This window comes from Triticum dicoccoides, chromosome 6A (assembly GCF_002162155.2).
Source record: "Triticum dicoccoides isolate Atlit2015 ecotype Zavitan chromosome 6A, WEW_v2.0, whole genome shotgun sequence".
Taxonomy (NCBI): Eukaryota; Viridiplantae; Streptophyta; class Magnoliopsida; order Poales; family Poaceae; genus Triticum; species Triticum dicoccoides.
The window spans coordinates 9,155,099-9,168,190 of NC_041390.1; the positions used below are offsets into that span (position 1 = coordinate 9,155,099).

Here is a 13,092-nt window from a genome sequence, read left to right on the forward strand (position 1 = left end):
CCCCTTCATCGGCAAACTCGGGAGCGGCCCCCGCATGCATCCACCGTGTCGACCACCGAGCTCGACTTAGATGACAGGCCGAACATGGCCATCAACTCTCAGGAGGTCGAGCAACATCACACCTACCATGAGTAGCTCAAACATGAGGCATAACTGGAGGAGGAGCACAAGGGCAGCCGTGCAATGTCGGCCTATGCCTCATAAGATTGAAGTGCACTATAGGTCCCTAAACTATTCGGGGGACTCACTTAGGTTCTCTACTTTTGGAAGTCAGCATGTAGCTCCGGGAAGTGCAATAACTGTGTCATCCAGGTCCAAACCAGCCCTAACCCTGTGTTGACTGCACATGTGTTACCGTTGATCAAGGCGACATTGGAAGAGGCGGCTTGGCAGCAAACTTCCCGCCGAAACCGGTTGGGATCTATGCAAAAAAGACACAAATGTATGTATGGAGTGTTGGGGATCGTAGCAGAAATTCAAAATTTTCTACGCAACACCAAGATCAATCTATGGAGTAATCTAGCAACGAGGGGAAGGAGAGTGCATCTACATACCCTTGTAGATCGCTAAGCGGAAGCGTTGCAAGAACGCGGATGAAGGAGTCGTACTCGCAGCGATTCAGATCGCGGTTGATTCCGATCTAGCGCCGAACGGACGGCGCCTCCGTGTTCAACACACGTACAGCCCGGGGACGTCTCCTCCTTCTTGATCCAGCAAGGGGAGAGGAGAAGTTGAGGGAGAACTCCAGCAGCACGACGGCATGATGGCAATGGAGCTCGTGGTTCTCCAGCAGGGCTTCGCCAAGCACTATGGAGGAGGAGGAGGTGTAGGAGGAGGGAGGGCTGCGCCAGTCGAAGAGGTTCGGCTGCCCTCCCACCCCTCCACTATATATAGGGTCAAGGGGAGAGGGGGAGGCGCCCTAGGGTTTCCCCTAGGGGCGGTGGCCAGGCAGATGGGATCTCCCTAGGGAAAATCCTAGGGAGACTTGCCCCCCAAGCCAAGCAGGTGGAGCCTTGCCTCCCAAGCCAGGTGGAGGCGCCCCACCTCCCCAAGTAACGTGGGAAAGGGTGTGGGGGGCGCACCAACCCTTAGTGGGCTGGTTTGCCCCTTCCCCTTTGGCCCATGAGGCCCTCCAACACTTGCCGGGGCTCCCGAAACACCTTTCGGTCATGCTGGCCATAGCCTGGTACCTCCGTAACACTTACGGACTCCAATATCCTTCGTCCAATATATCGATCTTCACCTCCGTACCATTCTGGAGCTCCTCGTCATGTCCGGGATCTCATCCGGGACTCCGAACAACCTTCGGTAACCACATACTATTTCCCATAACAACTCTAGCGTCACTGAACCTTAAGTGTGTAGACCCTACAGGTTCGGGAACCATGCAGACATGACCGAGACAACTCTCCGGCCAATAACCAACAGCGGGATCTGGATACCCATGTTGGCTCCCACATGTTCCACGATGATCTCATCGGATGAACCACGATGTCGAGGATTCAATCAATCCCGTATTCAATTCCCTTTGTCCAGCGGTATTGTACCTGCCCGAGATTCGATCGTCGATATCCGATACCTTGTTCAATCTCGTTACCGGCAAGTCTCTTTACTCGTTCCGTAACACATCATCCCGTGATCAACTCCTTGGTCACATTGTGCACATTATGATGATGTCCTATCGAGTGGGCCCAGAGATACCTCTCCGTTTACACGGAGTGACAAATCCCAGTCTCGATTCATGCCAACCCAACAGACACTTTCGGAGATACCTGTAGTGAACCTTTATAGCCACCCAGTTACGTTGTGACGTTTGGCACACTCAAAGCACTCCTACGGTATCCGGGAGTTGCACAATCTCATGGTCTAAGGAAATGATACTTGACATTAGAAAAGCTTTAGTATACGAACTACACGATTTTTGTGCTAGGCTTAGGATTGGGTCTTGTCCATCACATCATTCTCCTAATGATGTGATCCCGTTATCAACGACATCCAATGTCCATGGTCAGGAAACCGTAACATCTTATTGATCAACGAGCTAGTCAACTAGAGGCTTACTAGGGACATGGTGTTATCTATGTATCCACACATGTATATGAGTTTCCTATCAATACAATTCTAGCATGGATAATAAACGGTTATCATGAACATTGAAATATAATAATAACCAATTTATTATTGCCTCTAGGGCATATTTCCAACATGGAGTCCAGTGACGTGTGGTAAGCATCGACTTCCTTTGTCAACCACAGTGGTGGCCATCAGTGGCGGAGCTACACCAGAATTCCTCGATGGGGGAGGGGGGGCATAACACAAAATGGGAGCATTTGAGGGGGCAAAATGCTAAATTTTCTTTCAGCTAGGCCCTCTACTTAATATTTTCTTCAAAGAATTATCCAAAGTTGGGGGGGGGGGGCATATCCCCCTCCCCTCCCTAGCAGGACACTAAGCTCCGCCACTGGTGGCCATAGTGGTAAACATTGATATCACGTCGTCTACAAACACTGTCTTGCGTTGGATCAGGATCAAGAGTAACAATCTCATCAACCTGAGCAAGGTAGTGTGTATGTAGACCAATGATTTGGGCTTGATTATTATCGTGTGTCGTTGTTGGTGTCCGTTCCTCTGCACAGCACAGTAGGGGGGAATTTCTTCCAGATCCACGATGCTGGGGTTCTGGGTGAGGTTGTATAATAGAGCTTCCTACTCTTGATCATATTCAATGAATCTGTGAAGCACTTTGTTTGCCAATTCGAGCTTTCCCTCCAAACCGACATTTAACTATTGCATCGCTTCCTAGGAGCACATCAGTATGGTGTGCTAGAACAATGCCACCTCTATGATGGCATCCACTATGACAATGTTGTCCTCCTTGATGTCAGTGAGTACCTCGATGCTGCTAGAAGGCGCCACAACATTACAACCACGAACCTCTTATGTCTCGCATCAGCCGCCACCATTGACCTACCATTTTTGGTGTTACATCAACTTACTGAAGAAGAAGCTGCCAGAAAGGTCCCTAAATTTGTAAAGATGGTGTTTTTTGTGTGCATATTTTTAGGACCGGCAGGGGTTTGGACTTGGGTGACATGCTTATACGTTTTCATGACTTGAAAGACGATTTCCAAAATTTGAGGACTTACATGACATCCTTGGAACATTCTAGGGATGCGGAATGCACTCATAGGTGTGGTTGTTGGTGGCCCTTGATTTGCGCGACATGACAGGGAAAATTTTGTTCCTGAATCCCGCACATGACGTTGGGGTTCTAGACAAGGTTGTAGACCATGGCTTTATACTCCCGATCATCTCCATGATGAAGCTTTGAAGCACTTTGTGTGCCAAGGTGAGCTTTCTCTGCAAGCCAACATTTAGCTGCCCCGTCGCTTCCCAAAAGCACAACGACAAGGCAGCGAATTTTCTAGTCCTACAAATAGCAGTCTCCCACTCTCAGTGATCCGATCCAAATCATGCCCACGGAGTGCACCTGCGGCGGGTAGGATTGTAGGGTAGTACCCTTCCGATGGGCGAGTCGGCCGGGCAGTCAGTCAGGGGATGCCAAGGGGCAGTGTGAAGTGGCGCCCGGCGGGATCTCGATCGCGCACATCGATGGAGCAACCCAGCAAGCAAGAGGCTGCCGCTGTGGCTTGACGGCCAGCCTCTGCCTGCCTGCCGCACGTGCAGGTGCGCGATCGCCCCGACGCGGGTGCCATTTGCCTGCTTGCCCTTTGGCGCGCGCCCAGGAACCGGCGCGATCGCGGTTGCCCTTTGGCTCGCCGGGCAGGCAGGCAGAGACGCGGCCGGTGGCTAGTTTCCCCGAGCTCCACTGTGCGCCGTACCTGGAATCGGCGTGGGAAACGGGATATGACCGCCGGTGGGTTGAGTTTTCTACCAGCCAGCCGGATCGATCGTAGTCGTACGGGCGTGCGTATGCGCGGCCGAAAACGACTGCCACGGCCCGCGATGGACGTTGACACTGACACGGGAAGAGGTCGAGGACATATGCTCGGGAACTCTGAGTTTATTTACACGTCGGATAAAACTGTTTGGGAATGCTGGCTGGCTAGCACGGTTTGGTTTGGTTTGGTTTGGTTTGGTTGGACCTCCTGAGGCGAGCCCTGACATGTGAAGCGTGTGTTATCCTCCGCGTGTGACGCATGGCTCCCCGCCATTAGCAGCCACGCACCGGCCTCCGCCCGCCGTGCCGCATGCCTCCTCGGAGGCAGGAAGGGCCGCGGCCCGTGCGCGCGATGCTCTGCCTGGCCAGCCAAGGAGAGGCGCGCTATGGCTAGCTACCAGTAGGACGCAGGCGCGCCAAGAGGCGCCATCGTGCGATGGCTGGCCTGGCGCGCGCCCATGCACGTACTCCTCCTACGTCTACTAGTGCATCCGGCCCATGCGCGCGGCACTGCGATGCGATGCGCCGGTGCGACTTGAAAGCGCCAAGAGGCAAGGACCCCTCTGGCCTCTGCCCAGTCAGGAGGCTGCCTTGTGCACCCAAGCCAGCTTCTTGGATCTTTCCCAGATATTTATATGTGTTTCCATTTCCAGCTGCCGATGCCAACCGCGCGCTTTATATACTATACTGCTAGTCTACCACTACTGCAACACTGGAGCCGTTCGTTCGTTAATCCAGCAGCAGCAGCTTCGGATCGGGAACCGATGAGCATGCATGCTGGCCAGGGCCACATGCCCGATCTATGTCTAGATCATGCATCATCACCGTCTTTCTTTCTTCCTTTCTCCGGTCCATGGATCTCTCCACTGTCTGATTCCGAATCTGACACCCATTAGTAATCCAATTAACGAATTCTGACCCCTGAGTAGCGCCAATGATCGATGGGATCTAGCATCACTAGTGTTTCTCGATGTCGATTAGATTCATCGCGGCTTCCGGCCGGTACGCGGCCACATGTATGCATGCATACGGGGATCGGCGATGCACGTGGTGGCATCTCATCACAACGTATGTACTGACGTAAAACCAACTCGTATCTGCTTTACTTAATGAAACTAGATGAGTTTCCGCGGAACTCTATGCGTAAAATCATCGATTTCATACAACTAAATAAAAACTCTATAACCGCATGACAAATGTGGTAGCCAAACTAAAAAAACTCCCATCATCATTTAGATCATCCCACGTAAGGAAAGGGTATCAGCTAACTCCTACTGCATAATGGGATTATATATTTCTTTTTGACATGTTAATGGGACTTAAAAGCTCACTTACATGCATGCTACCGGTGCATACTCTTGCATGCAGACATGTTGATGGAATTTAAAACCCACTCGCATGCATGCCACGGTAAGTTTCTGCATGCTTGCATGTGGCTTAGTGCGGAGCCTCTCAATGTCTAGATCAGACGGCTATTATGGACTGATTTAGTTCATCTAACGGCTACATTAATTTTGATGATGTGGCTCAAGGATAGGGTAGAGAATTTCTAATATTGGGGGCTAGCTATTTAGATATAGTAGATTCGAGGGGGAAACCCCTTCTGCTCAACAAAATAAATAATGTACTGACATACGTTGCATGCACTGTTAATAAGTATGCAAAGTATAGTACTATATTTGCTTGCCTGAGGCTGCTGCAGCTGCAGCTGCAGGGGCATGCATGCATGCTTCGTACTCTACTACTCGGTCTCGAGCTCGAGCTGCGATGCTGTTAGATTTTCCTTCCAATAGTGGAGTACTAATCTGCAGCTTAATTGGCCTCATTGCCTACCTGGGGTCATGGGGTGCACAAATTCAAAGGCCGTCTTCATGCATGGGGCGGGCTTAATTGGGAGCGCCGATGTAGTATATAGTTCGTGCTGTTATGATTAACTTTTGTTCTAGTGTTCCATTTTATATAAAAGTGTCACTCACTACGACCATGATCTCAGTAACTTTTGTTTGTGTCCCGTTTTATATACAAGTGTCACTCATTAGGATCATGATCTCAGTAACCCCATCCATTCTTTAATTATGTTCCATTTTTGGATATCCAATGCAGATCCTGTCCATTGCTTTTCTTACTACATGTAAAGCTAAATTATTAAAGCCTAATGTTGTATACTAATAAGCATGCGAGGACAAATCTCAAGCTGAAAAAAATCAAATCAATCAATGTATGTCCTTGTATTTCTCTACTTCCTTTGTATGTCTACTATGTATGACATCTCCAATGCAAGCCCTCAAAACGAACACCGTGGATGTCCGGATGAGAGAGAGAGACAGAGATAGATAGATAGATAGATAGATAGATAGAGACAGAGAGAGATAGAGATAGATAGATAGATCGATAGAGATAGATTGAGAGACATAGTAGATCGATAGAGAGATAGAGAGATAGATGGAGAGACATAGATAGATAGATAGAGATAGACTGAGAGACATAGATAGAGAGATAGAGAGATAGATAGAGACATAGATAGATAGATAGATAGATAGATAGTGAAGGAAATATGCCCTAGAGGCAATAATAAAGTTATTATTTATTTCCTTATATCATGATAAATGTTTATTATTCATGCTAGAATTGTATTAACCGGAAACATAATACATGTGTGAATACATAGACAAACAGAGTGTCACTAGTATGCCTCTACTTGACTAGCTCGTTAATCAAAAATGGTTATGTTTCCTAACCATGAACAAAGAGTTGTTATTTGATTAACGAGGTCACATCATTAGTTGAATGATCTGATTGACATGACCCATTCCATTAGCTTAGCACCCGATTGTTTAGTATGTTGCTATTGCTTTCTTCATGACTTATACATGTTCCTATGACTATGAGATTATGCAACTCCCGTTTGCCGGAGGAACACTTTGTGTGCTACCAAACGTCACAACGTAAATGGGTGATTATAAAGGAGCTCTACAGGTGTCTCCAAAGGTAGATGTTGGGTTGGCGTATTTAGGATTTGTCACTCCGATTGTCGGAGAGGTATCTCTGGGCCCTCTCGGTAATGCACATCACATAAGCCTTGCAAGCATTACAACTAATAAGTTAGTTGTGAGATGATGTATTACGGAACGAGTAAAGAGACTTGACGGTAACGAGATTGAACTAGGTATTGGATACCGACGATCGAATCTCGGGCAAGTAACATACCGATGACAAAAGGAACAACGTATGTTGTTATGCGGTCTGACCAATAAATATCTTCGTAGAATGTGTAGGAGCCAATATGGGCATCCAGGTCCCGCTATTGGTTATTGACCGGAGATCTGTCTCAGTCATGTCTACATTGTTCTCGAACCGTAGGGTCCGCACGCTTAACGTTACGATGACAGTTATTATGAGTTTATGCATTTTGATGTACCGAAGTTAGTTCGAAGTCCCGGATATGATCACGGACATGACAAGGAGTCTCGAAATGGTCGAGACATAAAGATTGATATATTGGAAGCCTATATTTGGACATCGGAATTGTTCCGGGTGAAAATCGGCATTTTACCGGAGTACCGGGGGGTTACCGGAACCCCCCGGGGGTTTATGGGCCTACATGGGCCATAAGGGAGAAGAGAGGGGCCGGCCAGGGCAGGCCGTGCGCCCCCTCCCCCCTAGTCCGAATAGGACAAGGAAGGGGGGGGGGCGGCGCCCCCCTTTCCTCTTCTCCCTCCCTCTTTTCCTTATCCAACAAGGCAAGTGGAGGGGAGTCCTACTCCCGGTGGGAGTAGGACTCCTCCTGGCGCACCCCTTGGGGGCCGGCCGCACCTCCCCCTCCCTCCTTTATATACGGGGGCAGGGGGGCACCCTAGAACACACAAGTTGATCCTTGAGATCGTTCCTTAGCCGTGTGCGGTGCCCCCCTCCACCATATTTCACCTCGGTCATACCGTTGTAGTGCTTAGGCGAAGCCCTGCGTCGGTAGAACATCATCATCGTCATCACGCCGTCGTGCTGAAGAAACTCTTCCCCGACGCTTTGCTGGATTGGAGCCCGGGGAGCGTCATCGAGCTGTACGTGTGCTAAGAACTCGGAGGTGCCGGAGTAACGGTGCTTGGATCGGTCGGATCGGGAAGACGTACGACTACTTCCTCTACGTTGCGTCACCACTTCCGTTGCGGTCTACGAGGGTACGTAGACAACACTCTCCCCTCTCGTTGCTATGCATCACCATGATCTTGCGTGAGCGTAGGATTTTTTTTTGAAATTACTACGAAACCCAACAGATAGATAGATAGATAGATAGATAGAGAGAGAGAGAGAGAGTGAGAGATAGATAGATAGAGAGAGAGAGAAAGATAGAGAGAGATACATAGATAGAAATAGATAGATAGATAGATAAATAGATAGATACAGGGAGAGAGATAGAGAGAGATAGATAGATAAACTGATAGAGACAGAGACATAGATAGATAGATAGACAGACAGAGAGAGAGAGAGAGAGAGAGACGGAGAGATAGATAGATGATAGATAGAGAGATAGATAGAGAGGTAGAGAGAGAGACATATATAGATAGATACAGAGAGAGAGCGAGAGATAGATAGATAGAGATAGAGACATAGATAGATAGATAAACAGATAGGTAGATAGATAGATAGATAGATAGATAGAGAGAGATAGAGAGATAGAGAGACATAGATAGACAGACAGATAAACAGATAGATAGAGAGATAGATAGATAGATAGATGATAGATAGAGAGAGATAGAGAGAGAGACATAGATAGATAGATATAGATAGATAGATAGATAGATAGAGAGAGGGAGATAGATAGATAGATAAAGAGAGAGAGAGATAGAGAGAGGGAGATAGATAGATAGAGATAGAGAGAGAGACATAGATTGATAGATGTAGAGATAGATAGATAGAGATAGATAGATACATAGGTAGATAGAGAGAGATAAATAGATAGATAGAGACATAGATAATTTGCCACCCCTTACCTCCCCCTTTCATAATTTGCCCCCCTCCTGAGAATGACAGGTGGGGCCCGGGCCCGCCCGTCATTGAGACAATGGGTGGCAAATTGTGAAAGGGGGAAGTAAGGGGTGGCAAATTATCAAATCGCCCTAGTTTTATATGAAAGTGCCACTCATTAGGATCATGGTCTCAGTAACTTTAGTTGTGTTCCATTTTATATATAAGTGTCACTCATTAGGGTCATGATCTCAATAACTTTTGTTGCGTTCGTTCCGTTTTATATACAAGTGCCACTGATTAGGATCTTGATCTTACTAACTCCATCCATTCATTATGTGCCATTTTGGATATCGAATGCAGATCTTGTCCATTGCTTTTATAACTACATGTATCTAAATTGTTAAAAGCCAAATGCTCTGCGATAAGCATATATATGAAGATAAACCTCAAGTCAAAAGGAAAAAAAAATCAAAGTATGTCCATCTATCACTCTTCTTTTCTAAATTTCTGTCCATGTTGTAAACCTTCCCTTAGAGACCTGGTCTATAATTCTTCCATGTTACGCCGCGTATAATATGTGGCAAAAAAATTCCTCGACTCAACCCGACCTGCCATCACCTCTCTACCAATCATTTTCTCCACCAACTCTGGCTACAACTGGAATACGGATCCCTTCCAATTTTCATACACTGGATTACCTTGTATTTACTCACACTGTTTTGATGCTCAGTAAACACTATGCACAAATATAGCTTGAATAATTAGCAATCCTATAAATGGCTAATGATGTTGTTTTTATTACAAACCTTGCCTGATACACGACTCAAAAGTTGTAGCAGAACATAAGGAAATATTCAAGCTTAGATATATCTCAAGCACACAAGCAATTAGTTGAGGTGCCTACTCCTCGAAATCAACAGTTGGCAGTTCTAGAAGCCAGTAAACCTTGATTTCTTTTGACAGATGAGGGACAAATGAAAAAGAAAACTACTCAATACTTGCCAAATTATAGTGCATACAAAATTTTATTGGTCAAAAGTCAAACTTTGTAAATTTTTACTATGTTTATAGAAAAAAATATGAGAATTCAAAATACCAAATATATAACATACAAAAATATATTTCTTCATGAGTCCAATTGCATGGTATTCTAGATGTTGATAAATTTTTATATAAATTTGATCAAACTTTACAAAGTTTAATTTTGACCAACATTTATATGCATTATAATTTAGCAATTAATTAGGGAGTAGGAGTATATTGAAAACCCTCCATCCTATTTGGCTGACTGGTGTGCCGTATGCAAAGCGTTGCTAACCGAATAATGCATATCTGCTTCACACTTTGGTTGCATTTTTTAGTTTCAAGTCTTAGCCGGCTAATATTATTTCGTCGGTGATGCTCGTGGGACGGACGATGACTGGGGCCATGGTGAGACAATCACATGCGTGAGGACGACCAATAGAAACTCGAACTCTTGCCCGCAGGTTTGTTGCGGTTGCAGAATGGGCGACCATCCAACCCCCTTTAGTTTCCACCGCAATAGCAAGTGCAGTAGCAACACTAGCGGGGTTGCACAAAGACGAGTCTGAACTTTACACAAGTGCCAGAGATTGAACATGACACTATAAGATGACACGAGGCGGTAAAAGTACTGGACACTACTCTTCCGCTAAATTCAGTCAAGTTAAATTTGCCCGAAAACATAATATAAAAACATGACAGCGGATCCAAATGAAGAGCGTCGTTTTTGAGATTACAATGACAGCAGATACGTGTGCTCATGTTTGTTTTACATTTTTGAGGTTTCGTTTTTGAGATGGCTCATGTTTGCAAGCGGGTTTGCCTTTTTTTTCTTCTTCTAGGGATGCCTTGATTATTATTACTTTTTGAGGTTACAATGTGTTTTTGAGATTCTCCAGCCCATCCCAGCCCATCCAAGCCCATTGCCATATGGCACGTGAGGTGAGAGGCACGACGCACGAGTCCAGCCACAAACCCACTCCGTCTCTCACCACCAACCACCACCAACCACGCCGCGCCGCCACCGGCCATCCCCTCGCCGCCGCCGCCATGCTCCGGCTCCGAAGCTGCACCCTCACCCAGATCCTCTCTTCTCCCTACGCCTCCCATGTCTCTCCTCTCCACCGCCTCCTCTCCGCCGCAGCCGCCTCCGGCATTTCCCCGGCAGCCACCCCTGGCTTCGCCGCAGAGGAGTACCTCGTCTCCGCCTGCGGCCTCACCCGAGCGCAGGCCGCCAAGGCCTCCGCCAAGCTCTCCCACCTCAAGTCCCCGGCCAAGCCCGACGCCGTCCTCGCCTTCCTCGCCGGCCTCGGCCTCTCCGGCACCGACGTCGCGGCCGTCGTCGCCAAGGACCCGCGGTTCCTCTGCGCCAAAGTGGAGAGAACTCTGTCCCCCGTCGTCGTCGCGCTGACCGGCCTCGGCCTCTCGCGCTCTGAGGTCGCGCGCATCGCCGTGCTCGTCCCCGGCAAACTCCGCTGCAGATCCATCGTCTCTGATCTACAGTACTACCTGGCTATCTTCGGGTGCATGGCTCCGTCCGCTCAAGCACGGCTCCTGGCTCCTTGGTTCTGATCTTGAGAGGGTGGTCAAGCCCAACATTGCGTTCCTCCGGGAGTGCGGGCTACATGATTGCCACATTGCCAAGCTGTGCATCGGTCATCCAAGGATCCTCAGAATCAACCAGCAGCGCCTCCAGGCGATGGTGGCATGCGCCAAAGCTCTCTGTGTGCCACATGGCTCTGGGATGTTAGGAAAAGCGTTGGAGGCTGTCGCATTCTATGACGAGGAGAAGATCGCCACCAAAGTGGACTACTTGAAGAAGACGTTAAGGTGGTCGGATACTGAGGTGGGCATTGCTTTGCCCAAGGCTCCAATGGTGCTGAAGTCTTCCAAGGACAGGCTGCAACGCGTCTCAGAGTTCCTCATCTCCGAGGTGGGGTTGGAACCATGGTACATCGCTCATCGGCCGGCGGTTCTCAGTTACAGCCTGGATGGTCGGCTCAGGCCCAGGTACTATGTTGTAAAGTTTCTCAAGGAAAACGGATTGCTACATCGAGACCGGGACTACTATTCTGCAGTCGCGATGACTCCGAAGGTATTCCTGGAGAAGTTCATATGCCCACACAAGGAAGCTGCACCACACCTTGCTGAAGACTATGCGGCAGCTTGCAGAGGGGAAGTGCCAGCTAGATTCAGATTTACATGAACCATGACCGGCATGAAAATTGGTATGTTCATTTTGTCATTCATTAGAGAAGGAAGCATAGCACTGCTATGAACTTGTCCTTCATCATGTCATATTGTAACTAAGGAGTGAGAGATCAGGGCATCCTGCAAGCGCTTTGAAGTATCAATTAGTACTATTTCTGCACACTGTATCGTTATGTTCTGAAATGGCCATTGCAATTTTCAGTGCAATCTTCAACCTATCTTTCCGTGAAAGAATGCTCCCATTTTGGCCATGAAGATGATTTGAAGCCTCAAAACTTCTCTTTAGATGAAAATCGTGGACTTCTTTTTCCCTAGGAAACAGTTTTGGTTTGTTGTTGGCCAGTTGGCCACACCGTGTTAAACATGTATACCAGTGCGTAGATATTTTAGGTGCCCTGGTATTTGTACGGGAGAAGCAAATCGATGCTTGTATGGTATGATGATGAAAAGCAGAGTGCATTTCATACAATAGGGGAACATATGTTATTGTAACCTGAAAAGGTTATGACATTAACAAAACTTAACAAAATTTGATAAGCATTTAACAAAATTCAGCATGATGTGGTGCTGCAGCAAACTCATCAAGAAATTTCCTAATTAATAAAGAAACAGAGATTTCATGAACACACTGCCAACCAAGGATGAACCAATGAGCAAGCTAACAAATTGCAGACTTTGTTCCACAGAGAAGAGCAGGTGCGTAAGAATACATAAATCTGAACTTCATACCAATTGTAAAATTCATATATATTGTAATAAAAACACAAATAACATTCCAGTTTGATCCCATTAAATATGAGCTGTAAGTAAGAGTTGCATCAAAGTCAGGTCACTCGCAAAAAAAAAAAAGAGAACGTGGCAGGTATATTATTACTGGAAATTGACTAGATAGTTTAGAGACATGTGCAAACTATGGCCATATCAAACACTCCCTCCATCCCATAATGTAAGACGTTTTCGCAAGCTAACATATCTTGCAAAAACGTCTTACA

At 47.1% G+C, this 13,092-nt stretch overlaps 1 pseudogene; it reads left to right on the forward strand.

Moving 5' to 3' along the window:
* Positions 1 to 10,864: 10,864 nt before the first annotated feature.
* On the forward strand, positions 10,865 to 12,365 carry LOC119315141 (annotated as a pseudogene).
* Positions 12,366 to 13,092: the final 727 nt, after the last annotated feature.